Source organism: Echinops telfairi, unplaced genomic scaffold, assembly GCF_000313985.2.
Source record: "Echinops telfairi isolate 266 unplaced genomic scaffold, ASM31398v2 ScPeMD7_18;HRSCAF=68, whole genome shotgun sequence".
Lineage (NCBI taxonomy): Eukaryota > Metazoa > Chordata > Mammalia > Afrosoricida > Tenrecidae > Echinops > Echinops telfairi.
In genome coordinates, this window is record NW_022103915.1 from 39,757,128 (window position 1) to 39,773,717 (window position 16,590).

Consider the following 16,590-nt stretch of genomic DNA (forward strand, 5'->3'; position numbering starts at 1 on the left):
TCTGTTACTTTGATTGGGGATGCAATGAAGATACAAAATTAACATCTTAACATTATTGAGTTTTCCAGTCAACACATGTGTAGTATTTCTTTATTTAAGTCTTTAATTTGTTGGCAGTATTATATAGTTTTTAATGTGAAGGTTTTATATATATGTTTGGTATTCTTTTACTAGACATTTGATCATTTTAATGCTATTGCTAGTGATATTTTAAATTAAAAATCCAAACATTTATTGCAAGTATACAGAAATATAATTAATGTTTATATATTGAACATTTGTGTAAAGCAATCTTGCCTGATTTGCTGGTTAATTCTAATAGTTTATGGATTCTTTTGCACTTTTAATGTTTACTATTATGTTTCTGTGAGGACCAATTTTGTTCACTCTTTTCCAATCTTTAAACTTTATATTTCTCATTCTTGCCTCATTGTACTTGCCTCAGTGTACATTGTTGAGAAGAAATGGTAGTGAACATTGTAATTTTGGTTCTGACTTAGGGAAGAAAGATTTCCATACTTCACCTATTAGACATAATGTTAGCTTTAGTTTCCTTGTTTGTTTCTTTTTTCAAACTTTTCTTTTTCATACTGAAGACATTAAATTCCTTTCAATCACCAGTTTGCTGAAAGTTTTGCTTTGTAATTAGAAATAGGTTTTGGATTTCAGCCAATGATTTTCTGAATTTATTGAAGTCATGCAGTGTTACATGATGATTTACATGATTGGATGTGCAAGCATTAAATACTTTCCTCACTTTTGAAAAAGGATGATTTTGTGTGTGGGAATAGACTGAAGGAGGAGATATGGGAAGTAACTAGGAGAGAAATAATGGGGTCCTGGACAAGTATGTGGAGCGATTTTGCACGCAGAGTCAGTAGGATCTCCAGTTGTATTGGATGTGGAAGGTGGGAGGAAAAGACGCTGTCGCCGGTGCGCTGCTGGGGGCCATCACATGGGTTCTGACCCCGAGGATAGGAATCAGTAATGAATGTAAGTGTGTGGCCTGTCAAATGGCAGAAATAGAGGCGTCATCAAATGAGATCAGATGCACATAAATCAAGTTTGGAGAAAGATTAGGCGTTCAGCTGTGGACACGTAGAAGGAAAATGCAGAGTTCTTCACTAGGCAATTGGATGGATGAGTCTAGAGTTAAGGAGAGAAATCTGACCAGAAGATATACATCTGTGAGTAACTGGGGAATATGTAGCATGTACACCAAAGGTGGGAAAGGTCCAGCCCGCAGGTCTTACGTGGTTGTTGCGAGGTGCCGTTGGGTTGGCTCTGACCTACGGCAATGCTATGAACAACACAATAAAGCACTGGCTCTGCACCCTGCACCATTGTTCTTAATGTCTGAGACCACCGTGGTAGCCGCTGTGTCAGCCTGTCTGGTCAAGGGCCTTCGTCGTCCTCACTGCCCTCCTCTTTGCCAAGCGTGATGTCCTTTTCCATGGACTGAGCTCTCCTGACATCATGTCCAAAGTCTGTGAGACAAAGTGCACCATCCTTGTCCTTAAAGAGCATTCTGGTTGCTCTACCAAGAGAAGCAGATTTACCTAATGCAACCCGTCTCTGGGTCTCTTGACTGCTACTTCAATGAGCATTCACTGTGGATCCAAGCAAGAGGAAATCCTTGACAGCTTCCACCTTTTCTCCATTGATCAGGATGCTACCTCTTGGTCCAGTTGTGAGGACTCTGGTTTCCTTTACATTGAGGTGTAAACCACACTGAAGGCAGCAGTCTTTGATCTTTACCAGCAAGTGCTTCAACTCCTCCTCACTCTCATCAAGCGAGGTTGTGTCATCTGCATATCGAAGTTGTTAATAAGCCTCACTCCAATCCTATGCCTCTTTCTTCTTCACATAATTCAGCTTCTATGATTATTTTCCCAGCATATAGATTGAATAAGTATGATGAGAGTACACAGCCCTGACCCACACCATGATGTTAAACCACATAGTATTCTGTTTCTCTGCTCACACAACTACCTCTTGATCCAGGTACAAGTTCAACAGGAGCACAATAAAGTGTTCTGGAATTCCTATTCTTCTTAAGGTTATCCATAGTTTTTTTTATTATCCACATAGGATATATCCATATCCTTTGCAGAATAAATGAAACACAAGTAAAGATCTTTCTGGTATTCTCTGCTTTCAGCCAGGATCCAGTGGACACCAGCAATGATATCCCTTATTCCATTATCTCTCTTGAATCTGGCCTGGCCCTTTGGAAGCTCCCTGCCCCTGTCAATGTACTGCTGCACCTATTGTTGGATGATCTTCAGCAAAAAATGTTATGTTATTTTTCTCTAATTTGATCACAAGGCCCAAGAAATCATCAATATCAACTGACATCACAATCCTCCCTGAAGAGAAAGAGTTCTAGCAATTCCTTTAAGAATTAATTAATTAAATGTTTGGTTAAATATAGCAGGCTAATTTTAAGTTGATAATTCCGTATGGGTCATGAATGATGTTATACATATCCAAATGGCCTTTGGCAAAAAAAAAAAAAAGTTTTACCATCGCTGATTTGAAACAATGACACTATCAAATCACCAAGTGTGTGTAGGTAGACACGGGGTCCACCCCCACAGTAAGAAGAAGGAGTGAAGGAGGGGAGCCAAAGAAGAACAGTAAAAGAGGTTAAAAGGGAGCAGCCACTTGGGTAAGAAGAGAATTAAAGAGAGCCTGCTGTCCTAGACACCAGTAGGAAACAGTGAAAGAAGGAGGTAGACATTAATTGTGCCCCATGATATTTGTAGATCAAAGTAGCTGCAAACCGAAAGTTGATCTTGGATCTAGAAACATGGCAGTAATTGGTAGCTTTAATAAAAAACCACTTTGGGAGAAAAAACCTGGTTAGCATGTTTAAGGGAGAATGAGTGAAAATTGATTAATGACATAACTCTTTGGAGGTATCTGACACAAATGAGAATGAAGAAATTGGAACAGAGATAGTGAGGAAATTAGGTTTAAAAGAATTTTGTTTGCATGTTTCAATGATGGGAGAAATAATAGCGTGCTTGTGTGTTCATATAAATGATCCAATAAGGGGGGGGGCGTGGGAGGGGGGAGGGGAGCTGACCATGTAGGAAAGAGACCAGAAATGCCAGTAAAAAATCTATGAGTAAATGAAGAGTTGGGTTCTAGAATACAAGTGGAGGAGTGGACTTTGGTAAAGAAAATAAATCAATACCTCAGAGTCTGAAAATGCTTGTGCAGATAAGATTGGACACACTTATATATCCAAGGTCTCTTGGCTCTGTCAGTTTGGGAATAAAGCTATCGTTCTAATCAGAAGCAAATCACCCTTGTTCTGAGTCTCACTAGTTGCTGCATGAATCTCAACCCATCTTAGATTTATTTTCACCCAATAGGACTCTTGACGATGTAGTGGGTTACATGTTGGGCTGCTAACGGCAAGGTCAGCTGTTTGAAACCTCCAGCAGCCCATGTGGGGAAAAGATGAGGCTTTTCAACCCACAGAGGCAGTTCTACCTTATCCTATAGGATCATTAGGGGTTGGAATCAACTTGAGGGTAGTCAGGTTTTTTGTTTTGTTTTCGTAATAGGTTTAGCCTATAGCAGGACTCCTTTGTCCAGACATGAATCTTGTTTATTTGTAGCTGTCATCACTTGATAAAAGTTTGTGATGCAGTGGTTAAGTGCTCGGCCCCTAACCCAAAAGTTGGCTGTTGGAACTCATGAACTGTTCCTTGGGCAAACCTTGTGGCGGTTGTTCCCATAAAGACTGCAGCCTTGCAAACTTTTGGAGACAGTTCTAATCTGTTCCATAGGATCTCTATGAACAGGAATCAACTCGATGGCAAATGGTTATCAAAATGAACTAAAACATCACAGATTCAAACCTTCGCAAAGCCAACTACAGTCAAAGCCAAAGACCATTTCTTTTTGCTCTAACATATATATTTCTCCTTAGTTACACAGAGGTCCCAGAGAAAGCAGCTTCTGCAACATCTTTCCCACAAGGCACACAAATGATGCTTCAGAGCTAGTGTAGGACAGAATTTAATGACCACTGACACACGATGACCAGGGCCACTAACTCCTTCCAACCTCAGGCCCCTAAGCTCATTATAACTCAAGTCTTCTCTTATGGTGAAATTTCTCTCAGTATGCTCACTATTGCTTCGTTTCAGTCTGCCCTTTACCATTCTCCTTGCGCTCCACCAAACCAGGACCTGACAAAGAAGGAGCTGGGGGCAGAGTAAGATACACATCTTTAGGCACCAGAAACTCATCAACTGCACGTTTCAATGAGGCGCCTTCAGACTACAGGGAGAGAGGGCACATGCACATGGCACTGTCCCTGGGTATCTTATACCTTCTTAGCACTCTACTAAACACAACCATCTGCTAAGTCCACCACCTGTGCTGTTTGTAACTGAACTCCAGAATTGAAGAATTCACCCTAGGGACTTCTCAGCCTTTATGTAACTCAGGCAACATAAATGATATAAAGGGAAAGGGGGGGGGGATTGGTGTAACTTCACTCCATCAGCTCCTACTCAGTAAATGCAGATGCGATCAGTACCAGAAAAGCTAGATTAGGTGTGTAATGGTGTGAGGCTAGGACAGCCATAAGGATCATTTGACAAGAGCAGCTGGGCCAATTGAAGTGTTCCACTGTCCCGGGCACTGCGCTTGCGGGCACCACCAATGAGTGCTCTGTGCCAAGTTCGTCTAAGTGTCATACATGATCAGCCCATGAGTGGATAGATACTGTTTCCTTTATATCTGTGAATTCAAAGGTACAATGGTAAAGATTTGCTGGCCAAGTGGTCAGACTCTTAGAAGGGGTGTAACTTCAGAAATGCTGTAAAATTTATGACTACCCCAAAATGGAAATATTTTGTTAGACAGAAATGATAAAAATGACAAAATAATAATAATTTATACATTATCAAGGTTTCATGAGGGATGGGGGAGCAGGGATGGAGGGGGGAAATGAGGAGCTGATATCAAGGGCCCAAGTGGAAGGCAAATGTTTTGAGAATGATGATGGCAGCAAATGTATAAATGTACTTGACACAATGGATGGATGGATTGTGAAAAGAGTTGTACCAGCCCCCAATAAAATGATTTTTTTTAAATCACCTAGGGAGGGAACCCAGTGTTCCTTGAGACCCCCTACATCATCTCCCTGATTATTCACGAATCTGTTAGTGGAATCCAATTGATTTTATCTAAATGAAGTTACCAATCTGCCTTTCTCTGCCGCTCAAACATATTCATATATCATAGCATAAATTACAGGGTAATAATAACAACACTGCTGTTATTTATCAAGGATGGCCATGACCAATATTCCAACAGATCTGGTCCTGTGGGTCACATGTCTTCATATGTAAATAACGGTTTATAGCTAAAGAGCATTCAGAAACATACATAGCCTGGTTAATCCCCATCACAGCCCTATGAGGCTTCTCAGCATCCCACTTTAGCAAAGAGCAGATGAAAGTCATAAATACTGAAGCCAGCTCTCACTGGGTTTCACTCCTGGAGTCTTGATAAACCCGTGGTCCTTAACTGGGATGATTTTGGCTGCCCCCCACCCCCCACCCCCTGGGCTGTTGGCAATGGCCAAACCTTTTTTTTAAATTTTATTTCTGATTTTACAATAAAAATGCATACATAAAATTTGTGTCTTTTAACCATACTTATTTGAACTGTATGCTGAGAAATTAATCCTAGAAACTGAAATACATGAAGAAGAAAGTAGCATCAGGATTGGAACAAGACTCATTCACAACCTGTGATATGCAGCCAACAAACCCTTCTTTGTTGAAAGTGAAAAGGATTTGAAACACTTGCTGAGGAAGATCAAAGACAACAGTTTTCAGTATATGGATTAAATCTCAGTCGAAAGATAACAAAAATCACAACTGAACTGTGTTAGGCTGGGTTGCCTAGAGAAACAAAAGCAGTGACACATATGTTTAAGAAAGAGGTTTATCTTTAGGTATAAGATTACAAAAAGTAATTTTATATCAAGAAGGCATCCCAGCTCAGTCCAACATAAGTCCATGGGTTCTGTGCTAGCCAGAGCCCGCTTCAGATTCACATCGCTGCTGGCAGGCTCACCTAGCTGCACGCTGAGGACACAGGAAGTCAAAGCAGGATGCAGAAAGATCACAGGTTGATGGGCGCAGAGCCACTGGATCCAAAGTCGGTGAACACATGGAAGGGTGCTGACAGTCCTCAGGGTGGGGCATCTGAGAAGGGTAAATGAGAGAGGTAGGACGTTTGCAGTTTCTCTTTAATAAATAGGCCACCCCTCCCAGGAGGCATCACCCAGCTGTGAATGGATAGACAGTTTGGACTTCATGGCACCACAAGTACAAGTTGACATGAACTCTATCACATAGACTAACAAGCAACTTCATGATAAATGGAGGAAATATTGACGTTGTTAAATGTTTCACTTTACTTGGATCCACAATCAACACTAATGAAGTAGCAGTCAAGACATCAAACAAAGTATTGCATTAAGAAAGTCTGTGGGGAAAAAAAAGGACCTCTCTCAAGTATTAAAAAGCAAAGCCATCACTTTGAAGATTAAGGAGCACCTGACACAAGTTATGGTATTTCTAATCACCTCATTAATATTCATGTGTAATCTGGACTTAAATAATGAAGAAAGAAAGAAACACAGATGTCCTTGAATTATGGTGTGGGCAAAGAATATTAATTACATTATGGACTGCCAGAAGAATGAACAAATCTTTCTTAGAAGAACTACATCCAGAAAGAGCCTTCCAAAGGAGGACGGCAAGACTTCAGCTTATGTACTCTAGACATGTGCTCAGGAGAGACCTGTGCCTGAGAAGTCCATGATACTTGATAAATAGAGGATCAGCAAACCGGAGGAAGACCCCCAACAGAATGGGTTGATGCATGGCTACGGCAATGGACTCAAACATAGCAATGGTTATGATAGGAGGGCGGTGCGGGATCAGATAGTGTTTCATTCGGTGGTACCTGGGATTGCGATGAGTTGGAACCACTATGGGAGGATCTAACAGCACAATAACAGAGTTATTAATATAACACAATAAAAATATTTTTTGTCGTCAAAACTGCAGCATGGGGGTGCGCCTGGCATTCTAGTAGGAAAAGGCTCATGATGCTGATAAACCTACTGCAAGGCAGAGGGCAACTTCACACAGCAAAGGACTATCTAACCCACTATTTCAATGGTGGGGAAGTTGAGAAACATAACAACACACCACATATGACCTTATCAACTTCAAGAAATGTCTTCTGAAAAAACAGAATTTTATTCTCGGAAAAAATGTCATTTGCTCTGATAACCCAGGAAATATTGCTTTTATGTTTTGTGTTCTTTTCTGCTCATTACCTTTAATGAGCACAAACATTATTACTTCATGTAGACAAAGATTTAGATATAGAGATAGAGGTAGAGATAGATGATAGATAGATAGATAGATGATAGATAGATAGATAATTTATCTCCACAGACCACTGGCTACATGATTCTTTACTCCAAAATGACTCAGTACTTACAGGTCTTTGTTTAATCAAAAATCTTATAATTGTTCATCACAAAAGTAAGAATTTTTGAACACTTACTATGTGTCTGACAATGTTCTGAACATTTTATGTTTGTATCTTGTTTTAATCCATCAATGACCACATGAGATGTGATTATTGCTATTTTGTTGTTGTTGTTGTTGTTGTTAGGTGCTATCGAGTCAGCTCTGACACATAGTGACCCTCTGCACAACAGAATGAAACACTGCACAGCCCTGTACCATCCTTACAAGTGTTCCCATGCTTGAGACATGCAACCACTGTGTTAATCCATCTCTTTGAGGGCCTGTCTCTTTTTCTCCATCCTTCCATGGCACCAAACATGATGTTCTTCTCCAGAGACGGGTCTCTCCTGACAATAGGTCCAAAATTTACAAGATGAAGTCTTACCATCCTGGTCTCTAAGGAGCACTCTGGCTTTACTTCTTACAAGACAGATCTGTTTGTTCTTTTAGAAGTCCATGGTACTTAGGATAATCTTCTCCAGCACCATAATTCAAATGGAATGATTCTGTTGTAAACTTCTTTATTCTATGTCCAATTTTCATATGCATATGAGGCAATGGAAACTACCATGGTTTGTGTCAGACACACTTTATTCCTCAAAGTAACATCTTTGCTCTTTAGTACTCTAAAGAGGTCTTATGTAGCAGACTTACCTAATATAATACAGCTTTTAATATCTTGACTGCTGCTTCCATGAGCATTGATTGTTGAGGCAAGCAAGACAAAATCCTTGACAGCATCAATCTTTTCTCATGCAGGGACTTTAGGGACTCCTAATGCTCATCAGAAATCAGGTCACTGAGGAGTGCCTCATTCTCCACACTCTAGGGTTCTCCAGATAATCACAACCTCAAACATTTTCTAAGCATATAAAGTTATGTCCCAGACTCTAGAACTCCCTGTCTGGTTCTGAGGTGATGCTACCAATTACTGAGCAACTTATCTCACCTCTCAAGAACCCAATTTTCACATTGATAAAACAGGAATAAGCATGGCATGAGGTTATCAAATGACAGAATTTTGAAAAAATGACTTGTTTATAGCAAATACCTTTTCAACAACCCAAAAGGTGACTATACATATGCACTTTCCCAAATAGAATACATAGAAACTACATATGACTACATCTGTGGAAAGACACGATGGAGAAGTTCAATAACACCAGCTAAAACCAGACCAGGGGCCAACTATGGAATCAACTATCAATTGCTTATATGTAAGTTCAGGATAAAGCTGAAGAAAATTAGAACAAACCCATGAGTAAAGATATGACCTTGAGTCTTTCCCACCTGAATTTTGAGAACATGTCAAGAACGGATTTGGTGTGTTGGACATTCATGATAGACCTGATGAGCTGTGGGAGAACATGGAGACCATCATTCATGAAGAAAGCAAAAGGTCATTAAAATGCAGGAAAGAACGATAAGATCACAGTGAATGTCAGAAGAGACTCCGAAACTTGCTTTTAGTCATAAAGTAGCTAAAGCAATTGGAAGAAAGGATTAAGTCAAGGAGCTGATTAGAAATGTTCTAAGGGCAGCTTGAGAAGACCAAGCCAAATGTTATATTGAAATGTGTAAGGACCTAAAATTAGAAAACCGAAAGGGAAGAACATGCTCATCATGACTGAAACTGAAAGAAGCCAGGAGAAAATTCAAGCATTGAAAGATTCTAGAGCAAAATATTCAATGATGCAGGGAACATCCAGAGAAAAATGGCAAGAATACGAAGGCGCTGTCCCACAAAGAACTAGTCAACAGTGCACCACTTCAGGAGGTGGCATATGAGCAAGAACCGATGGCGCCGAAAGAAGAAATTCAAGCTGCACTGAATGCATTAGTCATAAACAAGGCTCCAGAAACTGAAAGAATACCCCTTGAAATGTGTTTTAGGCAGGATTCTCCAGAGAAACAAAAACCAGGATATTTTTTATTTTATATATATATGTGTGTGTGTATTATATATATATTTGATTATACATATGTGTATACAGCGAGAAGAGATATAATAACTAATTAGTCCACACAGTAGTACAGAGGGTTCAGTTCAACTCACTTTCGTGGAACAGTTAATGTCCTGAAAGTCCTTCAACTCTCTCAGGCTGCCGGTCCAAGCTCAAGGAAGCAGACAGCAGTCTTCCCGCAGGCAGCAGAAACTCAGGTGGGTCAGCAACAATCAGTAGCATGGGAGCTTAGCAAAGCAGGTTCCCATGCGATCTCAAACTCCTGTGCTACACAGCAACAGGATCCGCCAGGCTCAAGTTCAAGTGATGTATGTGTCAGCAGCATGGCAAAGATCTCAAAGAAGCCTCAAGTTCTAGAGATATAATCCATGGGTTGGCTTGGCCCACAGATAGTGAAGCACATGGCTGAGGCAAAGAACTAGCTCAAGCAGCATCAAGCTGATCTATTCACCAGGGAGAAGAGAGACCGGGCAGGTCTTGGAAAGCCACTTATCTTGTTGCCATTTGATCACGCTGTGACCTGATTAAACGCCACCCACATGTTCTTATTGGCCTAGTTGGCACTATACACCTAACTATCATGATCCACCCCTTGCCAACTTGTTACTTGAACACAATTTTTTAGTCATATATAATTTCCAGACATTAATGAAATCACACATCTAACATCATGCATCTATCATATATATAAATGAAAACACACAGAATCTATTTGTATCTGGCATATTGTGCATGAATAAAGGAAAGATATTCAATAAGCACATATAAAGAAGAAATACTGACAATCACATACCTAGCTTTTGCTATTGATCATATGGTCATAACTGATAGTTAGAACTACCTTCTTCCACTACCCATTCTGTATTACCTATGCCCATGGCCAGCACCTCAGCTGGCTGTGGTCATTAAATGTCCTGTCAGGCTTGGGTTGCTGTAGTTTACCCTTTACTTTAATCATAGGGCATGGCAGTGCTAAGAGACGGCTGAGAGGATCTCCTAGATTTCAGACACATTTTTCTTTACCTCCATTGTGTAGCACCAGTCCAATTTCTTCTTGGTAATTAGCACAGTACAGTACAGTGACACCCTCCTTTACCTGTTGATCCAAAGGCATGAGGAGCTCAAAGTGACCAGAGGGTGTTCTTCGCTGCCAGTTCACTGGAATCAGTGCTGTGTTTCAAGGTGGAAGAGTTCCTTCCTTCATGCTGTGCGTGTCCAACTTTATGACTCTGTGGGTCAGACAATACCCAGTTCACGATGGGCAGCTCAGGCCTCATGGTGACTTGGTGGCGTTCAGTCTCCACTAAGGCCCAGTAACAGGCCAACAGCTGTTTTTTCAGAAGGGGAGTAGTTCTCTGCAGAGGATAGCAGAACTTTGCTCCAGAATCCAAGTGTCCATGCTGTGATTCACCAGTAGGGGCCTGCTAAAGACTCCATACTGCATCTCTAGCTTACTGACACCTCGAGCACCATTGGGTCAGCTGGATCATATGGTCCCAGTGGCAAAGCAGCTTGTACAGCAGCCTGAATCTGTTGCAGAGCCTTTACTTGTTCTGGGCCCCACTCAAAATTGGCGGTAATGGAAAACCATTTATTTCATTGCCCTCTGTGGTACAAGTAGGGTGTCAACTAGTGGAGGGGTGGAATCTAGCCTGTCAATCAGGTCGCAGCCTGATGACCTCCTATGGAAGCACTAAGGAAATAAATAGCTCCCTGGAGCCAGGACACTCACACACTCCCTGCCAGACATTCCTGTTGACAAACCACATGGAGCTATGCTGATGGCAGCCAGAGCCTTGGAGCTGGAGGAGCCACATCGAGACCCAGGCCAGTGCTGAGATGCTTCTACCACCACTGGATCCACAAGACTTTCCACCCACTGGTCTGTGATCTTCCTGCATTCGGCGTCATTGCATGACTGTGTGAGTCTAAAGAGGAATTTATGGACTAGTATCAACATATGGGGTAATATCGGATTTACGGACTTGATCTGGACTTGGCTGGGATGTTTTCTCAATATATAATTGCTCTTTTATATAAAACTTTCTCTCATACACATATGAGTGTCTATAAATTTGTTTCTCCAGTTTACCCAGACTAACACAACCTCCAATCAAGCTGCAACCTGATTAGACTTTGCCCACACATTCCTATCGGCATAGTTGGCACAATAAACCTATCACAAAATATTTCAGAAAGCGGAAGAAACACTGGAAACACTCACTTATCTATGCCAGGAAAGTTGGAAGACAGCTATCTGGCCAACAGACTGGAAGTGATCCATATTTGTGCCCATTCCAAAGAAAGGTGACTCAACAGAGTGTTCAAACTATCAAACTGTGTCATTGATATCACACATAGTGAAATTTGCTTAAGATCATCCAACAGTGGTTGCAGCAGTACATTGACAGGGAGCTGCCAGGAGTTCAGGCTGGATTCAGAAGAGGACATGGAACAAGGGATATCATTACTGATGTCAGATGGATTTTGACTGAAAGCAGAGAATACCAGGAAGATGCCTACTTGTATTTCATTGACCGTGCAAAGACATTTGACAGTGTGGACCATAAAAAACTGTGGGTAATTTTGAGAAGAATGGAAATTTCAGAGCACTTAATTGTGCTCATTCAGAACTTGTACGTGGATCAAGAGTCAGCTGTGTGAATAGAACAAGGGAATACTGCATGATTTAAAATCAGGAAAGATATGTCTCAGGGTTTTATCCTCTCACCATACTTGTTCAATCTGTATTCTGAGAAAATCATCAGACAAGCTGTATTATATGAAGAAGAGTAAGGCATCAGGATTGGAGGAAGGCTTATTAACAACTTGTGATATGCAGATGACACACCCTTGCTTGTTGAAAGTGAGGAAGACTTGAAACACTTGCTGATGAAAAATCAAGTATTGCAATCTTCAGTATGGATTACAACTCAATGTAAATAAGACCAAAATCTTCACAACTGGACCAACAGGCAGCATCATGATAAATGGAGAAAGATTGAAGTTGTCAAGGATTTCATCTTATTTGGATTCACAATCAATGTTCATGGAAGCAGCCGTCAAGAGATCAAAAGATGTATTGCATTAAGTAAATCTGCTGCATAAGAGCTCTTTAGAGATTGTGATAAGAGCTGTATGAGCCCCCAATAAAACTATTTTAAAAAAAAGACCTCTTTAGAATACTGAAGAACAAGGATGTTACTTTAGTAGTGCGTCTGACCTAAGCCATGGTGTTTTTCATTGCCTCATATGCATGGGAACTTTGAATAAAGAAGATGGAAGAAGAAGAGCTGCGTTTGCATTGTGGTGCTGGAGAAGATTGTCCTAAGTACCATGGACTGCTGAAAGGACAAAGAGATCAGTCTTACAGAAGTAAGGCCAGAGTGCTCCTTAGTGGCCAGGATGGTGAGACTTTTCGGAAAGATTGTCGGGAGAGACCAGTCCCTGGAGAAGGACATAAAGCTTGGTAAAGTGGAGGGGCCGTGAAAACGAGGAAGGCTGTCAACAGGATGGATTGGCAGGAACGGCAGCAATGAACTCAGCATGGGAATGATTGTGAAGACGACAAAGGACTGCGTGGTTCTTTGTTCTGTTGTGCATCGGATGGCTGTGGGTCAGAATGACACTCAACAACAACAACAACACAGTGCCAAAACAAAGCAGATAGGGATAAAAGACATCTGCCTCCTCAGGAAATAATCTGAAGTAACATCATAAAACGCAAGAATATTTTTGGAGGAAAGAAGGATTTTGGAAAGTGACAGGGCAACATACAAGTGTCCCCTGGCTGCCCTGGGGCTGTCACTCTTCTCTAGGGGGAAGGGAAAAAAAGAAAGAAATGAAACTTCCAGGCAATGCCTCGTCCATGAGTCTTAGGGCTCAGTCTACTTGTATCCATGAAAGTGAATTCATTGATCCCTGCAGCCTGTGTGGTTGGTCTTATGCACACATTACTTGGCTTGTAGTAACTGTGACATATTTCTAGTAGAGCTTTCCATTGCATGTTCTCAGGCAGTGAGTGCTTAATGAATGATTTTGCCTATTGCTATTCATTAAAAAATAATCACACTGAATGTCTTATCAGTCTTTCCCAGGATTGATTGGCTTAGAAGAATCATTCATGCTGAAGAAAGAATGGACTAGGAACTTGGGAGGAACTAATTAGAAAGGCCTATGAATTATCTGTGGACACTTGTTTCATTTAGTACATAATTCATTAATTCATTCATTTACCAATCAAGTGGAGAGTAAACCATGCAAGTCTAGATCTGTCCAGTCTCTGAAAACAAATATAAAAAGGAATTGGTTGAAAACATGAGCACATAGGGAAACAGGATTACTTTAGTACAAGAGACTTTAAACACCGGCTACCTAACTTCAAATCTTGACCCTGCCACTTAATAGTTGAGTGACCTTACCCAAATTACTTATACACCCTCTGCCTCAGTGTCCTCATTTATAAAATATAAATAATATAGTACCTGCCACACGGAATTAAAATAATATAATAAGGGGGGGGAGGGGGGAGAAAAAGAAAACTCTGGAGTTAGAGGATATAGAAAAGATAAAAATACAATTGTTACAAATAAAGAATACAGAGTTCAAAAAGCCACAACCCCAACAAACCAAAAGCTCTGAATGCTCAGAATTGGCAGCACAAAAGAAAAACACTCTCCGACCTGTATCGCGGCCGTCTGAACACCCCAGAAAACTGTGCCAAAGAGTTTAGAAAACAAATATACAATAAAAGTAAACACACACCAAACAGCAAACTTCAGGTAACTATTTTGGATTGCGAACAAAGATAAATTTAATGTTCAAACGATCTGATAAAATAACCATTTGGAAACTGAAAAAAAATATATATATAATAAGATAATTTAATTTAATCAAGAATGTAAAGTTCTTAATCAGAGCCCTGTATGTAGTAGGAGGTTCACAGGAGTTAGTTGTTATCGTTGATTGATTATTTAGTGCTTGTTGGATAAAGGTTCGTTATTGTCATATGTGGTGTACAGTGGCATATAGGTAATGGCAAATCTCAGATTGTCCAGGAGACAGAGAATGTTTGAGACAAGGTTGCATCAGGAAAAGGTATGAAGAGTGAGTGGTGGATTTCCAGAAAGACTAGTGGGGTGAGAACATTTCAGGAAGAGAAGGTGGTGTTTAGAGTAAGGTGGCCCAAGCAAGCTGACGTATTTGGAAAACTATGTGCACTTTGGAATTGCTTGGTCACAAAATGGTTGGGGATAAGAAGGAGAGGAGACCAGGCAGGGAAGCAGAGACTAATTATTATGTTTCGGATTATCCCTGATTTACAACTGAGTTTCATTATTTCACTATATTTCATGATTTCACTATATATTGGTTCTGTATAAGCAAATAGCTAATTGTTTTTAAATTGATTTTCATTATCATTATCTTTTATTGTTGTTATCTTTATAAATCTGGTCTTTATCTTTGGGGAGAGGTTGACATTAAATTGATAACATCAGCAAATTATGGAAAGCAATATTGTGTGCAGTACATATTATAACAGATTGTTGTTGGTTTTAGGTTCCATTGAGTCAGTTCCAACTCATAGAGACCCTACTTATGACAGATGAGACACCGCCCAGTCCTGTGCCATCCTCACAGTTGTTCTTGTGTTTGAGCCCATTGTTGCACCCACTGTGTCAATCCATTTCTTTGAGGTCCTTGCTTTTTCTCCCTTACAGGAGAAAAACAGGGCTTCCTACTCCCGGAAACAGTTCAGTCTCAGAACCCACAGGGGAAATTCTACCCTGCCCTATAGCATTGGTATGAGTCGGCATCAATTCAATGGCAGTGAGTTTGGTGTTTTGGGTACTTTACTAAACATGATGTCCTTCTCCAGGGTCTAGCCTCTTCTGATAAAATGCCCAAAGTAAGTGAGATGAAGTCTCACCATCATCACCTCTAAGAAGCATACTGGCTATATTTACAAGACAGATATATTTGTTCTTTTGGCAGTCTATCATACCTTCCACATTTTTTGCCAACACCATAGTTCAAGTGCATCAATTTTTTCCTTTGGTCTTCCTTATTCAATGTCCAACTTTCACATGCATATGAGGCAATTAAAGATACCATGGCTTGGGTCAGGTGCACCTTAGTTCTCAAGGTAACACTCTTTCTTTTCAACATTTTAAAGAGGTCTTGTACAGTAGATTTCCCTAATGCAACTTGTCCTTTGATCTCTTAACTGCTGCTTCCATGAGCATTGATTGTGGATCTAAACAGGATGGAATTCTCGACAACTTCAATCTTTCTCCATTTGTCATGATGCTAACTGTTGGTCCAGTTGTGAAGATTTTGGTCTTATTCACATTGAATCATAATCCATACTAAAGGCTGCACTCTAGGTTTCTCATGAGCACAATGAAATGTTCTGGAATTCCTATTCTTCTCAAGGTTATCCATAGTTTGTTATGATCCACACAGTCTTGGCAGATGAAACACAGGTGACAATATTTCTGGTGTTCTCAGCTCAGATACACCTGATGTCAGCAATGATATTCCTTGTTCCACGTCCTCTTCTGAATCTGGCCTGAATCTCTGCAACCATTGTTAGATGATCTTCAGTAAAATTTTGCCGACATGTGATATCAGTGATATTGTTCTATAATTTAAGCACATGTTGAGTCACTTTTCTTTGGAATGGGTACAAGTATGGATCTCTTCCAGTCAGTTGGCCAAGTAGCTCTGTTCCAGATTTCATGGAATAGATGAGTGAGTGCTTCCAGTGCTTCATCAGCTTGTTGAAACATTTCATTTGGTGTTCCCTCAATTCCTGGAGTTTTGTTTTTGGCTAAAGCTTTCAGTTCAGCTTGGATTTCTTTTTTCAATACCATGGGTTCTCACTCATCTGCTACCTCTTGAAATGACTGAATGTCGATTAGTTCTTTTCAGTACAGTGACTCTGTGGATTCTTTCCATGTTCTTGGAATGCTTTCTGCAATTTTTGTCCATAGAATCTTTCAATATTGCAACTCAAGACTGGAATTTCGAGCTCTTTC